Source organism: Dermacentor andersoni, chromosome 7 (assembly GCF_023375885.2).
Source record: "Dermacentor andersoni chromosome 7, qqDerAnde1_hic_scaffold, whole genome shotgun sequence".
In the NCBI taxonomy this organism is placed as follows: Eukaryota; Metazoa; Arthropoda; class Arachnida; order Ixodida; family Ixodidae; genus Dermacentor; species Dermacentor andersoni.
In genome coordinates, this window is record NC_092820.1 from 18,190,339 (window position 1) to 18,211,065 (window position 20,727).

The window sequence follows — 20,727 nt, forward strand, 5'->3', positions numbered from 1 at the left end:
CGAACATATTGCCTTAAGTCCTCGCACACGACGTATTATGAAGTTGAAAATATTCACATAAAGTCTATCGATGTGGCCACGTCCCCTCGTCGTCGCTGCTCCCGACGACACGTCGTTGGGCCCGCCGATGCGTCGTAGACTCCACGTCGCTGTGTTCGACGTTCGGTCCACGGTTGGCGTGGTCAGGGGGTCAGGAGGTCAACTCCGCAAGCTGCAGATCGTAGCCGCAGGCAATCCGGGAAGCGGCGCCGTCAGCCTGTAGCTGCGGCTGCCGGTGGGAGGTCCACGCAGCTCGCGGGTCCTGGACGCGGCAGCTGAAGAACTGCCTCCACTGGGTTGCCGTCGTCTCCACCATCCATCCGCACTATTCGGCCTGCGGCCCCTTCTACTCGCCTTCATCCCAGAGCGTAGCTGGGCCGCTCTCTTCGGCTACGTGTGCCTTCTCCCATTGGCCACGCAGCTGCGCGTGCACATTTGCACTTCTTCTTCTGCTTTCATATCGTATTCTTTTTATTAGTACGCTCTTATTTTCTATCTTCTTTTTTTCTTTATTTCTGTCACCGACCCCTAGTGCCTTCTGTTTTCTTCTTCTGCTTTTTTTTCTTATTTCTTTCTTCCTTTATTGGCTCATGACATATTATGCCCACCTTCAAGAGTTTTTCCATATGAAAAACTGCTTCTTTTTCCTTGTATTGGATGTTTCCATCGTCTTCATATGTCGGTCCAACATTAACACTTGATGTCTTCCACCATTTTTGTCATTTGCACCACTGGGTATCTTCCTCACCCATCACTTCACTTCACCTCACTTCACTCATTCACTGCACTGTACACATCATCGAGTTCACTATTGCACAAAAAAGTCATTGTCCAATACTCCTAGACCACAACATTTCTACAGTAAACTGTTATAACACTTGTCACGTCATGTACTATGAAGTTCTACTCTTAAAATCCGCCCCAAGCGCTTTTTCTGATGCATTTGTGCGCAAAACAACCTCTCTAGGTTCGGCGCCACCAGAACGAGAAGATTGGCCATGTGCTGCTTGAGTGTTTCAAATGCGTCCTCTTGCACTTTTGTCCATTTCACTGTATTGCTTGCACCTTTTTTTGTTAATTCCACCAAAGGATCAGCTATCTCCGCATAATGTGAAATGAAGTCCCTGTAGAACCCCGTCAATCCAAAAAAAGACTGTACTTCTTTCTTGTTCTTCGGTGGGTTTGCTTCTTGAATCTTCTCTAGTATTTTCTGTTTCGTCGAAATGCGTCCCATGCCTAACTTGTGTCCCAAAAATGTCACCGCGTGAAAGCCAAACTCACACTTCGTTGGCTTGATGGTCAGCTTGTCTTCCTGTAACTTATAAAATAATCCTTCTAAGGCTTCCAGGTGCCCTTCCCAAGTGTCTGTCGCCACCAAAATATCGTCAATATAATGTTCCACATTTTTCAGACCGTTAAGTACTCTTCTCATGAGTTTCGTAAATACTACAGCGGTTGTGTTTAGTTCAAATGGCATGTACTTGAATTGAAATAGCGCACTTGTACTTGAAAATGCCGTCGTTTGTTTGGATGTCTTCTCCATAGGTATTTGCCAGTACCCCTTCGCTAAGTCCAACTTTGAAAATAACTTTTTTCTTGCCACCTTTGCAAAAACAACATCCATTCTTGGTATTGCCTCAGAATCAGACACTAATACGCTGTTTAACCCGCTGAAGTCTACACAAAGCCTATTAGAGCTATCTGGTATCTTCACAATGACCAGAGGTGCGTTGGAAGCTGATGTAGACCTCTCAATGATGTCTTGACGTAACATCTCGTCAACTTCGTTCTCAATAGACTTTTGAACTACTAATGGCAATGGGTATTGTTTAACGTACACTGGTGCGTCCGTGGTGCATTTTAACTTGCACTCGATAACATTTGTTCTTCCTGGGAGGTCCGAGAATAATTCGTCATACTTGTGTAATAATGATTTTAACTCTGCTGCTTCTTCTCCATGCAGACATGGATGAATGACTGCTTTTTCTAACCCCATGGTTTTCTTGTAGTGATAGGTGTGTACTGCCAAGTCGCCTTTCTCTTCTGGGAATACAATGCTGACAACTTCGGATTCTTGCAAATTATGCCTCGTTTCATATTTCTTTAACATGTTGATGTGAAATACTTTTTTTAGAGTTGTTGACCAGGAGTTCATAATCCATCTCGTTTCTTTTCTGGGTTACCTCAAATGGTCCCTTCCACTACATCAACAGTTTGTTTCCATCACTGGGTAGAAGGATAAGTGCTTTTTCTCCTGGATTGAGGCGTCTTGTCACTGCCTTCTTGTTATAATAGGTTTTATATCGTTCTTTGGCTTCCTCCACGCTCCGATGTGCTACCTTGCACGTTCATTCAGCTTCTCTAGAAGTTTCAACTCGTAGGTGAATGTCGATTGGACTTCAGTTTCGAGTCCTTCATTTGCCTATACCTCCTTGAGGATAGTTAACGGACCTCTATCCGCGCGTCCATATAGCTTCTTGAACGGTGAAAGATTGAGGCTTGCTTGTGGCACTTAATTCCTCGCACACGAAGTATTATGAAGTGGAAAATATTCACATAAAATCTATTGACGTGGCCACGTCACCTCGTCGTCGCTGCTCCCGACGACACGTAGTTGGGCCCGCAGATGCGTCGCAGACTCGACGTCGCTGTGTTCGACGTTCGGTGCATGGTTGCCCTGGTCAGTGGGTCAAGAGGGTGGAGTGACCTAGGCGCCTGGATCGCCCGGTCAGCTGCGCAAGCTGCGGGTTGTAGCCGCAGAGAATCCGGAAAGCGGCGCCATCAGCTTGTAGCTGCGGCTTCCGGTGGTAGGTCCACTCAGCTCGCGGGTCGTGGCCGCGGCGGCTGATGAGCTGCCTCCACTGGGTTGCCGTCGTCTCCGCGATCCACGCGTCCTGTTCGGCCTCCAGCCCTTTCTACTCGCCTTTGTCCGAGAGCGTAGCTGGGCCGCTCTCTTCGGCTACGTGTGCCTTGTCACATTGGCCACGTAGCTGCGCGGGCACTTCTGCGCTTCTTCTTATGCTTTCATGTTGTATTCTTTTTATTCATACGCTCTTATTTTCTATCTTCCTTTTTTCTTTATTTCTGCCACCGACACCTCGTGTCTTCTTGTTTTCTTCTTGTCTTAATTCTGCTTTTTCTTCTTCTTTCTTTCTTCCTTTCTTGGCTCATGACACGCTGATTTGCCCAACAGGTCAACACAGGACGGCACACGTTTCACGGATAACCTGGTTCAGCGATTTTCACTACCGGTGCAGTTGTCCCAGTGGCCGGCTTTGTTCCCTATTAACAGACTTGAGCAATGTAAGGACAAATGATGCCTAAATATCCTTACCTCCCCAAGTACGCACCTTCATAGGCATAATTTCTTTATTCTAACGAAGGTTTCATCCTTTCCACGCCAGGATGTGGCGTGCTGCTCGATCGCTGTATCGCCCATTCAAACGGGCTGATCCTTGCGATAGAGTAACAGCAAAGCGAGGATGTTTCAGAGTATTCGCTTCGGGATGACGTGGGTGGGAAACCACGCAGCCACGGGTTATTCACCGGTTATTCGAATGGCCACAGGCTTCCTCCGCCCAACAGTCGTGGACTGTCCTGTGTAACCCCGTGGACACAACAAATCCCTGAAAATCGGTTCTGCGGTGATTACACTATATTTGATCACGGATATGCCGTAATCGAAACTCGGTCGATCCCTGAGAAAGCGTCTTCCATGGTCGTATGGGTAAGGTGGGTCGCGTGTTAAGAGTACCTGCGTAATGCCCTCCTTCCGGGCAGACATCCCTTCGGCATTCTCCAAAACAATGTGCAGGAAATCAACAATTACATGATCGTTACGCGAAACTAAGTGACGCAGAACTTCGAAAAGGGGAGAAGAATGCCGACAGCTCCATGCGCGTAATTTTCCAGCAGGGTGAGGATGCCGCCCATGGGCTTCTGGCCGCCATCTAGGCGGGGTCGGCGCCACCACCAATCTACCGGCTGGCTAAATAAATGTGATATTTTTTTTCTCTGGACGCATCATACCTCTGTTTTATTTATTTAGTTCTTTGATAATTTAAACTGCAATTCGGTATTGGGAATTTTAACCCAGCGAGAAATACATACTTAGGTTACTATAGGTTACTTAAAGCACATTATAACACTATAACAGATTACCGCAATTTCAAAGAAACAGGCAATAGAAAAAAAGTAAATAGCACGAACTGAACACACTTCCAAGTGACGCACCAAAAGAAAAAGGGCATTTATTATTTCGGATGTATTTCATTTGAATATATCACTGACCTTCACCTTATTTTCTCAACTGTTTCAATCAACTTTTGAGCCACTCGCTTCTCGCGCTCCCCCTAAGCTTTCTCGCATAATATAGACCGTGGCTCTCGAGCCCATTTGTCTGCGCCGTGCAAGCCTAACCGCTTTGCCACTGCGTCTAAGTCCGTCAAACTCATTTTCTGTCACTTCCATTCAAAAGATGAGGCAAGGATTGGCTTCGTTCAGTCGCGGGCCACAATTGTGATGAGGTCCTTTCAATGAATTAATTTCTGCTAGCGCACTGCATCAGGGCAGGTCATTCGTTAGCACAGAACAAGTCATTCCATTTCAAGAAAATAGAGCACAATAAAAGAACGAAACGCCACAAACTAATCATACGCACAAAAAAGAAGTCGAATGAAGAATAAATCAGTTGGTGGTGCGCATTGTAGCAGCAAGACGGACTGGTGCCGACTTGGGCGGCGTCCGGAGTGGAGTAGCCTGGTTGTCCCTAGGCGAACACCAGTTATCGATGCAGGGGGAGCTATGGTTACGACATCGGAGACGTTAGGAGATACCCTTTGCATGGCACAATCCAAGGAGCCGAATACACAATCCGGCAACTTCGTCTCGGGTCCCGAAGCATGGGCTTCACTTTCCCGACGTGGTATGGCACCTTCGTTTCCTACTACCCGAAGAAAGAAGTAACTGCGCCTCTGTAACGTTGACCTGGTCTAGTAGGAGACACGGAGCACAGCCCTGACGCCCGATGGCTTCACTACTGCGCTAGGAACACCAGAAAACACATTCCTTTCAGCTGACTTGCTTTTCTCTCTTCGCCCCATATTTCTTCCCTTCTTTTAACGCCACAGCTTTAAGTGCCCCGTGTTGAAGAAAATCCGGTGTCGGCGTGGCGTCCCGTGAGCAAAGTTTGCTGTATATATTTAGGTATGTGCATAAGCCACGCCTTGCTACATGACATGCGGTATATGTGGGTTATATTGCCCTACCAATATATCAATAAAGTTTCTCGTACCTTGTCTTACATTCTTGACAATGGTATCCCCAGGAATTTTGAGACTGACTGCCCACAAACGAATCTCACGAAACAAAACACCGACAGCGCATGCCTTTTATGGTAAATCTTCTGAAAGCGATATATTGAAAGTGCGAAACAATAACAGAAACAAGAAATAATGTAATTTTCTGGTGGCGCTGTGCACGTCTCCGGGATCTGCGCACGCAAGAGGCCGCCTTTCTACCAGAAAGCTCGCCCTTCGTGCGTTTCCCGGTAAACATTATGGTTACACACGCCGCTGTTGACGGGAAGCGTGAGAAGTAGTCGGGGACCTTTAAATGCTATCGCATCACACTCTTAGAGGCGAAGCTTAAGCGTCCTCCAAACTGTCGTGCACTGCCGTATAGGTCACTCAATGGCTGAGCGCCTCACGTTCTGATTTCAGGCCTCGTGCCACCGCCGTCTTCGTCGTCATCGAAGAATTCGCTTCTGCAGCCGCTTCTCGTCGTCGCCTTCGTGTCGCTGACCCATTTCGACGGCGCCACTCGCGCGCTTGACGCATCGCAGCGAGCAAAGGCGACCTACAAATAGGCCTACGGTGCTACCAGTCGCGGCAGCGAAGTGCACGCGTGGCTGGCTTCGCCTAATTCGTAACGCCGAGAAGATGTTGTTCACGTACGTGGCGCAAAATTGCCCCATTCGTCACCGACTCCTAAATTTATCAAAATGAATTCTTTTCTCATTGAAATTTGCTCTTTTTCCGATTGACCGATCATTTGGAAAATTCAGCGATCCCTTCCCCTGTAAGAAAAATCTATCGGCGAATATAATTGCCTGCATAAAAAGTAGAATTTCAATAGATCGAAATTTCGATATAAAGCAGCAAGTTGTCGATTTGACCGACTTCGTTATATCGAAATTTGCCTATATGTATATTTACACACACACACACACATACATATATATATATATATATATATATACATATATGCATATATATATATATATATATATATATATATATATATATATATATATATATATATATATATATATATATATATATATATATATATATATATATATATATGTGTGTCTGTGCCCATATATATGTGAGCACTTCAGTCTAGAAATGCAGTTCTGCCAATAATCGGTGACATCCTACACAATATAACAGAAGCCACGAGGCTGGGACAAAACATCAAATTTTGTTGGGTGCCGAGCCACGCAGGAATCTGTGGAAATGAGAAAGCAGACGAGAGTGCAGCGAAAGCTCGAAATAAGGAAATCAAAAACATAAGAATTCCTTACAAAGATTGCATGAAATTAGTGTGCCATACACTGAAAGAGAAATGGCAGTCCGCATGGAACAGTCAAGCGAACAATAAGCTACGCCTTGTAAAACCCATCATAGAAGAGTGGAAGTCATGTTCACACCAAGAACGTTTTATTGAAGTTGTCTTATGTCGACTCCGCATTGGACACACACACCTCACCCATACTTACTTGCTGACAAAAAAAGACAAGCCTGTTTGTGACAAATGCGGAGACGAACTTACAGTAACCCACATTTTACTCTCCTGCAGACAACTTGAGACATTGAGAAAAAAATATTTTACGCCATTTTACAGCGAACGCATTCCTTTTCATCCTAATCGATTTTAAGTGAAGATGCACTGGTTGGGACAATTCATGTATTTAGCTTTTTAAAAGAAACCGGTTTTCTTGAAAAATTGTAAAGCCTGACCTTGTTCTCTTTCACATCCAGTGACACACCTCATCCACCTTCTCACGTCTGAGAAGAATGCTCAGGTGTTTATTTAATTTGTTGGAATCCTGGGGTCCTCTATCAGAAAAGGACCTTTTGAGGTTACCGAGCTTTTTCCTACATTATACCTTGCTATTGGCGCATGATGGTCTTAGTTGCTTATGCGCCATTAAACTCAACATCAACATCAGCATATGTGTGTGTGTGTGTGTGTGTGTGTGTGTGTGTGTGTGCGTGTGTGTGTGTGTGTGTGCAAGCTTATCAACGTAAGTGTACTGCATTTGTATAGCTGTGACCAGAACGTATACAGTAATCGCATTTTGGTCTTACGATTGTCCGCCACATTTTGTTTAACCTGAAAGTAGTATTTTCTGTTGCACTCCTTTCTTTGTTTGGTTTTGTTTTTTTACTACTATGTTGCTGTAGTAAGCAGTGTTTAAGCTCCGCCCTTTGCCATTCGTCTGTACCAAAATAAAGGCACCGTGGGCCTCCTAAAGCCGTTTTCTGGCTTTTAGTTCAAGGCCTCAAGATCTGTATTTCTTCGGATTGCGATGTTGGAATCAAGTAGTTTTGATTTTGATTTAAATATTGTAGAGAAATTCAGTTCATTTTGTGCTTCAATGCATAAAGTGACGTTTCGCTAAGAAAGTAAGTGGAACTGCAATGCATTTTTACCTAAACTTTGACGGCGCATATCTCATAAATGGTCTCCCGCACACAGTTCTTTTTCAGTGGATATGACTTGCACTCTCGCCCAAAAGAATTTGTAAATGGTATTCTATACCATAAGCCAATCAGTTAGAAACTTAAGAAGATAATTTTTTGTGTAATTATTTGATAATGCATTTCAATTTTTTATCAAGTGATGGCCGCCTCTTCGAGTAAACCAGCTCATGGACTAAGATTGTGCTACCTGCCGCGAGCAATCTTTAAACATTTCTGAAAGTGTTCGCTGAAGTGCCCTGTACATCGCTGATATTAAGGTGGACAAACATGGTGCACAAACATAAACATTGTATGAGATCGCACGTGGCATATGATCATTATAAAGACAGCTGTAGCATTGTATTTGGCTCCATAGAACTCGACCGCTCTACTAAAGATTTGCTTCTGGTAGCATTTATAACACTACTTACTAGAGCGCAGTTTTGCTTACTGCTCTATGTCATTATACTTTCCTGATCTTTTTTCTTTTATTCTAGACATTCATGCCAAATTATGGTCTGTCAAGTTGTAAATTTTCTTGGATTCTTTGCTATACTTCCTTTAACGCCACTCACTTCTTTATTACTTTGAAAGGCCTTGAGGTTAATGGAATAAATAAAGAAGTGAAAATGAACGGTTTATAAAGGAATTATTATGTTAATAATAATTTATTATTTAAAGTTTGACTACCAAGGGTTCGTTAACGGGCACCTAAAACACGGTACGTGAGATTATTTTTCATTCTGGCCGCATATTGACACGCACCCTTACTTATCCTTCTTTCGAAGACAGAATTCCACCGACTAACAAAGTAATCGCTCAGCGCAAGAGGCGCCTGCATGATTGGAACCTACTGGAATGTTAACGATGGTTCTATGCGTTGCCTGTGGTCACCGAAGCTTGCGTAATCCGATTCTATGCACGACGCGAGTTGCGTAGAAATTTTGGATGCGGGCACCAGCGATTATTCTGGGAACTACGATGACTCGTGCATAAAAGCGCTTGACCGGCAGATCGGATTTTCGACGATCTCCGACTGTGTTCGCCGCCGTCGTTAGCCTGTTTTTGAGGGCACAGGTTCGGCCAATAATATGTTGGTTTCATTATTGAGTTTTGCTGCTTTCTTCACCGTCACCGCTATAAATGCAAATGACGCGGCCGGGAGTCGAGCACATGACCTTGTGCTTCGCGTCGGAAGTTCATGGTCACTGAGCTGCCGATAAACAATCTCTGTAGGTTTGTTGGCAGAGCGACTGCCAAGCTGTCTTCCCGAGAAATCTGTTTGGATTTCCGTAACGTCGCGTCGTCGTGCTTCACGCGACCATTTTCTTTTTCAGTGTTCTTTGAAACTTTCGCCGATTTACAGAAAACGATGGGCGTTCTATTTGCCACCGCTCGCCACGGATGATACGAGTTGGCAGAGCGGCAAGGAAAGCGGGCGAGCACGGCAGACACGAGAGCGCCGTTCCCGGAGGGCTTAACGGGCCCTCGGCGGTTGCCTGGAGACAGGCCATCGCGAAAAACACGCGCGGTGTGTTCGGCTGGCATGGAACGGGCCAGCCCGATCGTTGTGGCTGGGTCCAGAGACACAAATTGGCCTTGCTCATTGGATAGCGTCCGCCGCTCATGTGAGCGCTGTCTGCCGAGAGCAACAGCAGCTGTTCGCGCGCAGTGCTTGCTAATCGAGCCTTTGCAGCGTTGCCGCCTACAATTTTTCGTAGCCGTGTTTTGTTGGTTTCCTCACCCAGTGGAACAGCGGTGAGTGTGCCACTTTTGCCACAGTTCTTTCTCGGTAGAGATTCGCTGCAGTCGTGAAAAGGCGCCGCGATTTTTCCTTTCCAGAGGTGTATTTGTTGAATCGCATCGTTTGCTCCAATGTGATACTCCAAAGTTGGAAATGTGCTAGTGCGGCCTTTTTTGCATTTGTACGCAATGGGTACGCATTTATTCGAGAAACGTCTCCTTCTTTTTCCCCTCGTGGTTTCGCCAACACATTCACACCCGTGGGATCCCATAGTAAACGTAGTACAGTAGTAACGCTTGGCTGGGCTCCGAAATATGTTGATAAACGACGGTTTGGTGGCGATGATCTTTGTATAAATTTTAGTATGTTTTCCTGCTTTCTTACAAAAAAACAACGCAAATAATCGAGGCATTTGCTCTACCGTTTCTACATCAAAAAAATGTAATTGTATCATTTTATCGGCACATTGGTGGCTTGTCACGGTCTTCAATGTTGTTTGATTTGCGCAACAAAAGTGTTCGACTATGAATAGATGTGTCATTCGCTGCGTTCGGGTTGCGGGCCACGGGTATAGCTCAAGTGAAAATGAACGAACCACGGGAGCAGCATGAACCACAGCTGCGGTGTCATGGAAGCATGTATTACGTGGGGGTACAATCTGTGTTTTACAGTGCCACAAGCACGTGGTATGACATTTTCGTGCGCCTTGCGGTTTTGTTAACCAGTAATAGGGAACTTTTTGACCATTGTACTTGCGCGCACTTTTTCCCTTCACTCTTTGTTACGTCCCCCTCCTTACTCCCACGCCTACACATTAGAGCTAAGGAGCTGTCAGCACATCAAAATCGAGTTTACGTATCCTTACAATATTTAACAAAAACATGACCAGCATAAATTATAAATGCGTTTCCAGCTTGAACAAACCTAGGGATTAATTTTCGGTTACTCCTAACGTATCGGTCTTTTTTCAAGTAAAACAGCACTGTAATGTTCTCATTATCTAAGACTCACGATAACACTGACACCTTACAAAAGAGACACAAAAAAGTGGTTTACAAATGTATACCAACAAGTAGGACAAACTATCACAAACAGTCCTTAATTTAGCGACTGCCGTCTCGTAAATAACCTTATTTTTGAACATATAGAAGCCTCTTGCAACTCAAACGCTCAAATTAATCTTTATTGCCAACAAGAATTGATGTATGTGTGTGGATGAATATTAACATGAACATGTATATATATCTGATAGTCCAGAAATATTATAAAATGAGGTGGTTTCGCTCTACTTTTCTGCATTTATGGAGATGTGTATAGGTATATATGTATATGTGTTGATAATGATGTATGGTTGTATTTATTGTCTGTGCGATTTCTTTTAGGCTTTATGTTATATTCTTTATTTTATTTTATATATGCGATTCAATTCACTTTATTTCAACAGCCGAATGTTGAGGACTGCGAACAAAAAGCCTTTTGGTGGCTTAACGAGGTCCGCAGCCATTTTTTACAGGCAATGACAGAGCATAAAGTGAGGTGTTACATATTCAGCTAGAATCACCTAAGTCCCAATAACATGAGTGACAGACATAATGTATATATATATACATATATAAGTAAAATGAATTCAAGTGAATCAGAATGTATATATAGTACATATTGTCACGACTCACGAGCAGCAGGAACTGATAAAAAAGGGCAGGACACTTTAATTACAAGCCAACTGGAAAACGATGGTGCAGGGACCTGTTCTCTTCCGCAATACGCCATATCTTTGTCTTCCTCTACGCGCTCTACTCTGCTGGATGTGGCATTCACCTCCCTCCGGGGAGAGCATCGTCCCGATACTCACCTAGCGGCAGGAAGATGTGTCAAACGAGGTGTGGGCACTTCATGCCGAACAATAGGGCTTCATGCGCACAATGTGCACAACTTCTGGTGGACGCTGCCTCGCCCTGAAGGAAGCAGGACTGTCAGGGATAACCTCATAGTTCAGGTCGCTGAGGCGCTGTAAAACCTTGTACAGATCGAAGTACCGCCTGAGTAGCTTTTCTGAAAGCCATCGCCGACAGATGGGACTCCAAACCCGCACTTTGTCGCCTGGTTGATATGTGATGTAGCGGCGCCGTAGATTGTAGCGTCGAGCGTCGTAGTCCTGTTGTCGGGCGATTCTGACGCAGGCGAGTTGTCTCGCTTCTTCAGCACGTTGAACGAAGGCTTCAGCGTCAGTGCCTGTATCACCGCAGTCATGTGGCAACATCGCATCAAGCATCGCCGTCACTTCACGGCCATGAAGAAAGCTAAATGGTGTCTTTCGCGTTGTTTCCTGTTGAGCAGTGTTGTAAGCGAATGTGATGTACGGTGGAATGTCATCCCAATTTTTGTGCTCCACGTTTACGTACATACTCAGCATGTCGGCGATAGTCTTGTTCAAGCGTTCTGTTAGGCCGTTCGTTTGCGGGTAATAGGCTGTGGTCTTTCGGTGAGCCGTGCCGCTGAGGCTAAGCACTCTATTTAAAAGTGTAGCCGTAAAGGCAGCCCCTTCGTCCGCTATTATCACCACTGGTGTACCGTGCCTCAGAACCACGTTTTCAATAAAAAATCGCGTTGCTTCGACTGCGGTGCCACTTGGAAGGGCCTTGGTTTCTGCATAGCGTGTCAGGAAATCGGTGCCAACTATTACCCACTTATTGCCAGTATTGGAAGTCCGGAATGGTCCGAGAAGGTCCGTCCTGATTTGGGCAAATTGGGTCGTGGGCACTTGGACTGGTTGTAGTAGCCCAGCTGGTTTCATATATGGTGGTTTGCGTCGCTGACAATCGAGGCACGAGCGCACGTAATGTTTCACTAAGGTGCCAATCCTTGGCCAGTAATATTTTTCTTTGACTTGGGCCAGTGTTCGTGCGTAGCCGAGGTGGCCAGATGTCGGTTCATCGTGGCAGGCTTGCAAGACCTCGTGACGGAGGCATGTTGGGACGACAAGTAGGTGGCTGCCTCCGCTTGCAGAGAAGTTGTTGTAAAGAACATCATTACAGAAGGAGAATGATGGCAAGCTCCTTGCAAATGTTTTGCGTGCGCTTGTAATCCGGCCTTCTAAAAATTCAAAAAGCGGAATCAGTTCGCTGTCTTCCCGCTGCTGACGAGCAATTGTAGCTGTGTCTAAGCCTCTACAAAAGCCATGTCTTCGTCATCTTCTGTGACTTCCTGCTCAATCGGTGACCTGTACACCACTGTCATATCGAATTCTTGAAGCCTTAGGCTCCAACACGCTAGTCAACAGGACGGATCCCTCAAGTTCGTCAGCCAGCAAAGTGAGTGATGGTCGCTGACAACACTGAAGGTACGGCCATTGAGATACGGCCGAAACTTCATAACTACCCATACCACCGCAATGCATTCCTTTTCTGTTGTTGAGTAATTACACTCAGCACGTGATAGCGTCCTGCTTGCGTATGCAATGACTCTCTCGGCTGAGTCTTGCCACTGCACGAGCACAGCGCCGAGACCTACGTTGCTAGCGTCCGCATGAATCATGGTAGGAGCGTCCCCGTCAAAGTGAGCCAGTACAGGAGGCGTTTGCAGGCGCTGTCGGAGATCATTAAACGCTGCTTGTTCTTCTTCGCCCCATACGAAGGCAACTTTTTCTATTGTAAGGCGCGTCCATGGTGAAGCTATATGTGAAAAATTGGCTATAAATCTTCCGTAATACGAGCAGACACCTAGGAAACGCCTCTCTGCCTGCTTTTGTATATGAAGTGTGCAATTTTTAAAGCTTTCCTATTAGACCAATTTCTGTCAGGTATTTGAACAATAAATCCAAAACTCGTGGCTGTTTAGAAGGGCCGGGCATTGGACCTAAGATGCTCGGTAACGTTAACGGTTCGTGGCAAATCATATCCATTTGGTGCTCAAAAAATTGTCTCTCGTCGCGGTACACGGGGCATTCTAGTAATATGTGCTCAATTGTCTCTAAGTTGCGGCAGTTATCACAGTATGGGTTAGAGGTAAGCCCTATGCGGTACAGATAATTGTTCGTGTATGCCACGTTCACTCGAAGACGATGGTACAATGTCTCTAAGTGTTGAGGAAGTGGTCGTGGAATTTTCGGTCTCATTTCTGGGTCAATGTAACGCTGGAAGTTATCTTGGTGAAGCGGCAGATTCCAGATGCGGTCTTTTTCTTGACAGGCATATTTTTTTGCCATGTTTGAAGTGTCGGCTTTTGTAAAAGATGTTCTTTTGAACTTGCGATATTGGAGTCCATTTCTGGCAGCTTCATCCGCTCTTTCATTTCCCGAAATGCCGGCATGGCCAGGTATCCACTGGAACTTTATGCTATGCCCAGCAATCTTAGCCCTGCGGTGAAGATAAGCAGTGTCAAATACTGCAGTTTGATTATTGCAATGCTTGTGCCTGTTCCACATATTTTGTAGGGCTGCTTTTGAATCTGTGAAAATCACCCATGTCTTTGGCAGCTGCTGTTGAAGTACATAGACAAGGGCCTCCTTAATGCCATATAGCTCCGCTGAAGTAGATGATGTCGCTCGCTCAAGACGAAACGAGAATCGTTGCCCTGTAGAGGGAACAAAAAGTCCGCATGATGAACGATGTGGAGTTGTAGAGCCATCTGTGAAAATGTGCGTTGCGGCTGCGTATTCTTCGTGCATATATTCCGGAGCTATCTGATATGTCGCTGCTTGAGGCATTTTCTTTTTCGCACTGATTCCAGGTATATATGGCACGATTTCTAGTGGGGACAGTGTCCTTGGTGAAATGTTTCGCGGCATAATTTGTGACGCCTGAGCAGGAATCGAAATAGATATGCTTCCGATGGCCTGCCCAAAGCTAGATGTAGCACGGGGTCTAGAAATATCCTTTAATAAGTGAGTCTTCGTATGAATCACGTGGCGGAGGTGAATCCGAAGTGTCTCCTGCGAAGATAGCACATCGAGAGGCAGGCATCCAGCTTCTCCTACAGTTCCTGAGCGGGACGACCCCTTCGGAAGGCCAAGACATACGCGAAGGCAGTTGTTTCGTGCTGCCTCGAGTTTTCTCTTGCTTGTGGGAGACATTTTGTTCAGGATCGGGAGGTAATGTCGTAGTGTTCCGTCGACGTAGGCCTTATGGAGGAGCACCATTGATCGACAGTTGCTGCCGCACTGTGATCCGGCTAAAAATTGGAATACGTGTGACGCCAAGGAAATCTTCTCTCTCAGTTTTTTCACTTGGAGTGACCATGTGAGGTTCCTGTCGATCGTCACTCCAAGTGACACATTTCTGCTCTCACTGTTAAGCTGGCGGACCGGATCGTTTATAGAACCGCCAGAAGGCGTCTCAGGTGTTACTCGAACGTTTCCGAAAAAGCTATGACGTCGTCGAGGTATACTATGGGCATGTCTGCCACTTCACGCCTGACAGAACCATATCCATGAGTCGCTGAAAAGTTGCTGTATCTGAGCATAAACCGAAAGGCAGGACCTTGAGTTCGTAAAGCCCATCAGGCGTTACGAATACAGCCTTTTCTCTGTCTCTCTCGTCAACCGCGATTTGCCAATAGCCAATTTTGAGGTCCATCGACGAGAAGTAGCGGGTATGCCTCAACCTGTCGAGGAAATAGTCGATACGCGGTAATGGGTATACGTCCTTCTTTGTCACCTGGTTCAGTTTAGGGTAGTCGACACAAAAACGTACACTGCCGTCTTTCTTTTTGACCATCACTACCGTCGATGCCAATGGGCTTTTTGATGGTTAGATAATGTCGTCGTCGAGCATTTTATACACTTGCTCTTGGATCGCTTCGCGTTCTTTTGGTGTTACATGGTACGGGTTTTGTCGGATAAGTCTCGCTTTCTCTTCCGTGATAATCCGGTGCTTCGTTAGTGGCGTCTGTCCAACTCTGGATGTCGACGAGAAGCAATCACGAAACTGGTGAAGCAGGTCCACAAGGCGCTGCCTTTCCACTGGTGATAAGCTCGCGCTCACGTCAAGAACAGGTAACGGGGCCGCAGCATCTTGCTCTCCTTGTTGTAATGCAAAGCATTCGCCGAATTCCACAATCTCGTCGAGGTAAGCAACTGCGGCGCCTTTCGCAATGTGTCGTCGTTGCTTGCTGAAGTTTGTCAGCAGTAGTTCTGTTTCCCCATGCATTATTTCGACGAGACTTCTGGGCGTGGCAAAAGCTTGAGTGAGCAAAAGCGTAATTATCTGCTCCGCAATACCTTCCTCATCGTACTCTTTGTCGCACCGGACGGAAGCAATACGGCATGATAACGGTGGTGTGGTCACGTCGTTTATGATTAGCAAGGACTTGCGTTCTATTTCTGCAATTTCGTCTCCAGAAAATGTTAGTATACCTCTGGTATGTTGATGACAGCGCCGTACTCGCGTAAGAAGTCCATATCTAAGACTGCATATTTGCAACAGTCGGGGAGAATAACAAAATTTGCGACGAATGACGAATTGCTTATGTTGACCCTTGAAGTACACTTGCCAGTCGGTTTCTGTAGCTGGCCTCCAGCACCTCTAATGTGCGGCCCTGACCATTCCATTTTCACTTCGAGAAGTCCGTCCGCCAGTTATTCAGTTACGACTGAAAAGTCCGCGCCAGTATCTATTAGCGCCATCACTTCGTGGTCGTCAATTGATACAGTAACATCGGCGCTACCAATGTCGTCTGTCGTCTAATCATCCGGCTGTATCGGCTTCTCGTTCGATGGCAATGGGGGATTTTCGATACTTCGACGTGTAGCAACCTTCCCCCCTGAGGTCGCGGCCTACATTTTCCCCGGCGTGGGCTGGGAGATGGCCCTTGGGCCACGTCAGTGGAACTCTGTCTTGTAGCTGGAATACGACGTCCCGGATAAGGGGAGCGCGACCGATAACGGGGAGTATCAGCTTGCCAGCTCGTTGAATTCGCGTCGGTGTTCGCTCGGCTGCCATCAAAAGCACGACGAGAAGCAGTGGATGGGAACGCTTGGTACCCTTCGACGCGATAAGGGCAATGAAGGCAAATGTGGCCCGCTTCCCCACAGTGGAAGCACAAGGGCCTGTAGTCAGCTGTGCACCAAATGTCGGTTCTGCGAAGCGGTGGTCGCGTCGGTTGTTCCCTATGGTACCAAGGTGATGTCGGTGCTGACTGCTGGTGATACTGCGGCGTCGGCATCGGAAGTGGCGGTCGACGGACAAGATCTGCGTAGCTGGGCTACCACGTGTGGGAATGTGACTACGGTGTCGCCATCGGAGGTGGCGGTCGACGGACATCTGCGTAGCTGGGCTGCCACGTGTGGGGATTTTGCTCGGGAGCCGCAAACGCTTGCTTTATTTCTTGGCGCACAACTTCAGCCACCGACGCAGCTGTGCATTCATTTGGCGTGGCAGTGAGCTTCTTAATTTCTCCCTGAACAATTTCGCGTATCAGCCGGCGCAAGGAACCCTCGTCTGTGACCGTCACTGCGGCGGCGCTTGCCGGTCCAGAGCTGGTCAGGTGATCATACTGGCGGCTGCGTAGGTGTAACGCACGTTCTATGGCCGTCGATTCTTCAATAAATTCATCGACGCTCGTCGGCGGGTTCCGCGCAAGACCGGCAAACAGCTGCTCCTTTACGCCGCCCATGAGGTGGCTGAGTTTCTTTTGCCTCAGGCATATCGGGGTCTGCACGACCTCAAAGACGAGCCATGTCCTCAGCGAACATGGCAACAATGTCATTCGGCTTTTGAAACCGTGATTCGAGGAGACGCTGCGCGTGGTCTCGCCATTCAGTGCTCCCGAACGTATGGAAGAACTGGCGGCGGAACTCATCCTAGCTTGGCCAGATTGCCTCGCGATTCACGAACCACGTGCGGGCTCCGTCTTCAAGAGAGAAATACACGTGAGATAGCTTCTGTCCTGCATGCCACTCATCATACTTGGCTACGCGCTCGTATTCCTCAAGCCAGTCTTCTGCATCCTAGTAGGCGTTGCCGTGGAAGCTCACGGGACATCGAGGAGTCAAAAGAGTCACCTGTGCAGGGCCTGGGTGTGCCATTGCTTGGGCACTCGTGGTAACAGGCAGACTGCCTGGTAGGGGACTAAATTCTGGGCTTAAGCCTAGTAGGCGACGGCTGGCGCGGTGAATGGGCGTTTAGACACGCGGAAAACGTTCTGGGCTTGACGTGGGGCTGTTGACAGGCGTCCCAAACATTTACCCAGCGCCTCCACCAGTGTTACGATTCACAAGCAGTTGGAGCTGATAAAGAATGGAAGGACACTTTAATTGCAAGCCAACTGAAAAACGAAGGTGCAGGGACCTCTTTTTCTCTTCCCCAGTGCACGCGATCTTCGTCTTCCTTTACATGCCGCATACTGGATGTGGCAATATAGCAGTCACGTACAATTGAAACCGAGAGAAAAGCCAATTAACGCTAAATATTAATGTACATTATACGCATATGAAATCGACAAATGTGTCACACAATACATACTGCTATGCACAATTCGGAAAATACACTGTTACAAAAAAAAAACACAATTTCTTCCTTTTTGCGGAAACAAAGAAAAAACAAGAAAAAAGCACTACAATCTAAGTTGCGCAGTGTAGATTTTGTTTAGACAAGGCGGTAATATAAAGCGCAACATTTGGTTCGTGTAATTAGTCCTTGCCCGTGGCAGCTCCCAGAGTTTGCAACTGCGCGTATTTAGCTTCCCATCTCTACGTTTTAAGTTCGAGGTAGTATTTTACGTGGTAATATTTCTGTTAATACCTGTCTTTACCAGTGGATTAGTGTTTGCTCATAAATATCGGGCATACCATGTAAATTCAGTTTTTTGAAAAGTGGGCGCGTATGTGTGTTGTGGGGAACATCCAGAATGCAACGGCCGGCCTTTTCTGTATTCTGTGTAATGTGGTCATATTAGAAAGTGTCGTAGTACCCCAAACAAGATGACAATAGTTATTTTGATGGAGAAGCAATGATTTGTATAGGAGAAGCTTGATGCTTTTAGGGAGAAAGTATCTTAACCTGCACGAAGTTTCACTCACACGGGATATTTTAGCAGCTACTAAATCCACATGCATGTTCCACCAAATATGTTGTTCAAATGCAACCCCAAGACATTTAACAGTAGGCACAATCGAAATAATAGCATTATTAAGTAGTAATGTTAAGTCTGTAATGACATTGCAATTTCTCGGTCGGAACAGAACAGCTGTTTTCTTAGTATTTATACTAAGTGAATTTGCGGTAGACCACGAGCACAGTTTTGTTAGTGCGTCATTTGCGATACCGATAGCCTCTGTGGAATTCGGTGCGGTAATCACAATAGTTGTGTCGTCCGCGTACATTATAAATTTCACATTATTATCATTGGTAACTAAGTCATTAATATAAATACAAAAAAGCAGGGGCCCAAGGATACTTCCTTGTGGCACTCACGCGTGAACTGGCTTTAAATTCGACACACATCTTTCTCTCTATGGTCACTTGTTGCGTACGGTGTTGAAGATACGACTGTGTAAATTCAAGAAATACGCCACGAGAACCATATTGTTCTAGTTTGTTGAGTAGTGTAGCATTATTTATACAATCGAACGCCTTCGAATAATTAACAAAGATATCCAGAGTACATAATTGCTGCTCAAGTGACTGCAATATAATTTCCTTTTGCGTAAGGCAGTTTCTGTCGACTGCCGTTTCACAAAGCCACGCAGTATACTAGCGATCAGGTCGTGTTTGATTAGAAACGATGTCATGCGGGCATTTATTAACTTTATATACCTGTAGGAAAAAATGGGCAACACCGACATTGGTCGGTAGTTTAACTCGTTTCTATCACCACCTTTGTACAAAACTACTACCTTTGCAACCTGAAGTCTTTTCGGGAACGAGCCTCTGGAAAATATCAAGTTGAATATGTGTACTAATGCAAGTAGAAGCAAGCCAAGGACATGCTTAATTGGCATGATCTCGAATCCGTCGACGTCACAACATCTGCTGTTCTTGATAGACAAAGAAGTAGTAAATACCTCATTTTCCGTAGTAGGCGCTAAAAATACAGATTGTTTAGTCCTGCAGCCAAGGTAATTCAAAGAATTAGGATCACGAGTACTGTTTACTAAGGCTGTAAAATAGTTAATAAATGTATTTGCAAGCGTCTCATTTGAAAAAACTTTATCACCTAATGTGATTTCTCTTATAGTCGTGTTCCTATCTCCTCACTCAAGAAAACCATTAATACGCTTCCAGACAACATCAGATTTCTTTAATACGTTATCATTGAACAAATAATCCAACACTGTCTCTTCTCTCTGCGCAAAAGACTAGTTGCTTTGTTCCTTTGTACCTTAAATTCATGCAAAGCGTTTTCAGTCCTGGTGTCAATAAAAGATTTGTAGAGGCTGTTTGTGGCGCGAATTTTACGGATACACTTTTTATTTATCGTTGGTTTATTGCCTTTACGTGCTCGTTTAACTACTTTGTATTTGAAGCATTTAACATAGGTATCCTTAAACTTAGCGCAAAAGTATTCATAAGCAGTTTCTGCATCACTGGTATGCATCAGTTCTGACCAATCTATTAACGATATTGCGTAACGAAAATACTTCAGGCTTTGCATATTGACATCACGAACCATTTGTGAGAAACGGGGTTTGCGCGTTGAACATGAACACTTGGTCATGAAAAGAAATATTGGAAGCTGATCACTTATATAAGCACTCACAACACCAGATAAAATATTAGAATGGAGGATGTTGGTTGTGAAGACGTCAATTAATGTCGATGTATCTGTTGAAACACCAGTCGTACTATTTATAACATTTTCAAAACCATTTGATTCGATTGTCTTGCTATGTTCTTCTCGAGAAGTAGAAGCCATTAAAAAATCAATGTTTAGGTCGCCTGCCAGGTCATATATGTGCTGCACTGCTGCCATAGCAAAAGAGTCGGGTCCCCTGCCAAGCTCGTCGGATTATTTTGTCACGGTTCCTACATTGAAGGAACTAAAATTCGAATTTCACAATTATGAGATGTTTGAAAGAATCAAGAAGCAGCCGAAGCGGTGGAGAACGTCCATTCCAGTGGTACAACCGTGGCCACCTAAGTTGCCTTGTTTGAACACCCAAGCGAGATGGTTGCATGTTGTGAGAGGGGGTCGCCTGTCTCGACAAGCCCCACCAAACCCCTCTCCGGTTACCTGCTCAAGTCATATGTCAGACACTGG

At 45.7% G+C, this 20,727-nt stretch overlaps 1 protein-coding gene and 1 long non-coding RNA gene across 6 annotated transcripts in view; one reads left to right on the plus strand and one right to left on the minus strand.

Moving 5' to 3' along the window:
- The window catches only part of LOC129385996 (uncharacterized), a 98,003-nt gene extending 95,276 nt beyond the window's left edge, over positions 1-2,727 (minus strand). For all 3 annotated transcript variants that reach the window (XR_008613463.2, XR_008613465.2, XR_008613464.2), the window contains exon 1: positions 2,624-2,727. This is a non-coding gene — a long non-coding RNA (uncharacterized lncRNA). The remainder of the gene's footprint in view (positions 1-2,623) is intronic.
- LOC126535535 (Kv channel-interacting protein 4-like) overlaps positions 1-20,727 on the plus strand; it is a 298,260-nt gene that overhangs the window by 30,539 nt on the left and 246,994 nt on the right. The window contains exon 1 of one of the 3 annotated variants that reach the window (XM_050182349.3): positions 9,449-9,545. The exons of the other annotated variants lie outside the window; for them this stretch is intronic. The gene's annotated coding sequence lies outside the window, so the exon portion shown is untranslated. Of the gene's footprint in view, positions 1-9,448; positions 9,546-20,727 lie in introns of those variants that run through there. 3 annotated transcript variants of the gene reach the window in all.